Consider the following 2,901-nt stretch of genomic DNA (forward strand, 5'->3'; position numbering starts at 1 on the left):
GCTTTTTCTTTATATCATCCTACTTACCCTCACCTAGAGTCAGGCTTTCCGTTCTTAAATTTTATCCTCTTGGTATCTAAAATGCATCATAGTCTCAAAGGACACTCAATTCAAGAAAGGTCAGGTTCCCATAAGGCAGGGAAGAAAGGAGAGGTTGGGTGAGCCCAATAATGTCTGGGGGGAAATTCAAGTGTCAGCCCTTCAATTAACCCCCAGGACACGAGAGGTACAGCTGGGATTAACTTTCCCAGCCAGGCCTGGGAGCATGGCCAACCTACGTGTTATGCTCACTCAAATCTGAGAGTGAAGGCAGCTGAAAGCTGGCTGCAGCTCCAGTCATTAAGGACTCAACCGGGACAGGAAGGAAGAGCTCTTTGGGTTCTCTTCATCTGGATTTTCTGAAACAGAGCCAATACACTTCAAATACGCAAAGACATGCCTAAGCATGCGTGTCAGATACTGCTGACCAAGACAGAAGTCCCTGCTGGACACAGGTAAGGCTCCTTACAGAGGACTAAATGTAGCGCCCCTTCTACGTGCCTTGACAGGTTTGGGTGGGATACCTAATTCTATTTCTGTCTATTCTGGGAATATTTCCATTTCTATTCTTCCCTAGTCTCAGTTTTTCCTTTCTATGTCATAAAATAAATGAGATCTGAGGCCACAAAAAGATTGCATTACCCAGTTTTTTGTTTGTTTGTTTCAATTCCATCCTCTAAAGCCTTCTGGGCCTTGCAGCATCAACAGGACATATACCTCCTCTGGGTATTGATTTTTCTTCTAATTAACTCAGGGAAGACTTGCCTTGGTGAAATATTTACAAGGAAGATTGCACTAGCAGACGCGACTTTTTAAGGACAATTCTAGTTACAAAAGACTTAGAAAGTGGGTTCCTATTCCTTGGTCAATGAAATTATTAACACAGGGATGCCCCAGGAGAGGAGTTAGATGGAGTAGCAAGGAGTCTGTGGGCCAGCTTGAACCACCATCTTCCACAATGTCTCTACATTAGAGAGATGGCATCAGCCCTTATTCCTCGGTAGTTCCGGAAGTTCTCTGGGAAACCAGCAAGCCCTTTTACTTCTGCTTCCTTTTCTTTCCCAATCCTCTCCACTGACATTACACAATACACATGAACTGGGGCTTCAAGTGTAAATGGAGTTCTGACAAAGGAAGGGAAGTCATTGAAAAAATAGCAAAAATGCTGATGATGACTGAAAACTCCAAAAAAATGAACTTTGTCAAATTTGTGTATTCATTTATCTAGTCAGTTGTCCCAAAGCACATATAGAGGGATCAGCAGATGGCATAATGTTTATGTGACTGGGTTTCCACATGGTCAACTGTGGTTCAAGTCCTGGGTCCAGTGACTTAAAACTCATGCCAGGTGCATGTTAGTGCATACCCAAGATCCCAAGAGGAGAATGGAGAAGGGATCATGGTGTGGCTAACCCCCCCTGGGGGGGGGGGGGCGTGATTTCTTGCTTTCTGTCTCTCTGTCTCTCTGTCTCTCCAACAAGCACATGTGCCCTATAGCAAAAATCTCTCTCAAAAACAAAACAAGAAACAGAGCACATATAGATAGCTTATCCTAGATGGACACTGGGTCTCTTCCTATAAAAATAAATAAAATGGATCATCTGATGGCATTGTAGTTAAGACATCTGGATTCCACATGGCTGACTGTGAGATTCAAGTCCTGAATCCTTCAGCCTGAGAAACATGCCAGGCGTGTGTGCATGTGTGTCCAAAATCCCAGAAGGCAAAATGGAGGGAAAGGAATTGCAGTGTGGCCATCTCTCACTCTGGTAAATGCATATACCCTCTAGCAAATTAAAAACACAAAAAGGATAATGAAGAGAGTCAATACTCTGAAGAAGCTTACAGACTGAGATAAATTGGTAATTGAAATTTCTGAATAGTTAAAATGTTTTTAAAGGATATAAGAACATGAATTTGACCAATCCTATCTGGTATTATCAAACAATAGAGTTCTGAGGATCAGGAGTCAGTCATTTGGAGGAGGGGTTGTGTGCAGGTAGATATGTTGTCACATGCAAAGGCATAAAGATATGAAAAATTGGATATGTTCAACAAATAGCACAAAGCACAACACTGAAGTAGAGGAAGGAGATGGATATGGAGGACTTAAAGTGTAGCTTATGTTCATTTTATGTGCCTATTGAAAACCCGTATTTGTTAAATATTTTTCTGATTATGCTTTTCTTTGGGGAAGGTGGTTATAACAGAGAGGAAGTATGGTATGGTAGGAGAGAAAGGTATTTTTGACAGTCTTGTCATGTCACGATTCTCTTACCCCATCCTCCCAGTTCACTAGACCACAGGCATGCACCACCAGCCCTGCCTGTTCAGGTTAGGCCAGGAACTGCATCCAGGCTCCCTCTGTGGCCTCAGCTACTGTGTAGAGGCACTCTCCCACTTGCAGCTCTGCCTGATTATAGTTTTAAATGCAGGTTTTGGCATTCACTCTCTGTATCATTTCTGTTTCTTAACTTCAAAATTACATATCAGATCTAAATTTCAGGATATTCATCTTTAATGAAGGCATTTAAATCACAGAGCTATGGGAAAAACTTGAAAGAATAAATATACAGCAAAGTATAAATCTATTATCTACTCAGTAACTATTGGACCAGCAGTTCCTATGGTCATAAAGGCATTGAAACCTACATGGTTGACTCTGTGGTTCATGTCCTGATCCAGCGGCTTGAGAAATACTCCAGACACATGTGCATGTGTGCCCAAAATCCTAAGAGGAAAATGGAGGAGAAGGGATTGTGGCATGGCCATCCGCCCTAGAGGAGATTTCTCACTTTCCTTTTCTTTTTTTTTTTTTTTTTTTTTTTTTTGGAAAGTTTTTTTGAGTTCTACACGCCAACT

The sequence above is a fragment of the Tupaia chinensis genome, unplaced genomic scaffold (assembly GCF_000334495.1).
Source record: "Tupaia chinensis unplaced genomic scaffold, TupChi_1.0 Scaffold142134_1, whole genome shotgun sequence".
Taxonomy (NCBI): Eukaryota; Metazoa; Chordata; class Mammalia; order Scandentia; family Tupaiidae; genus Tupaia; species Tupaia belangeri.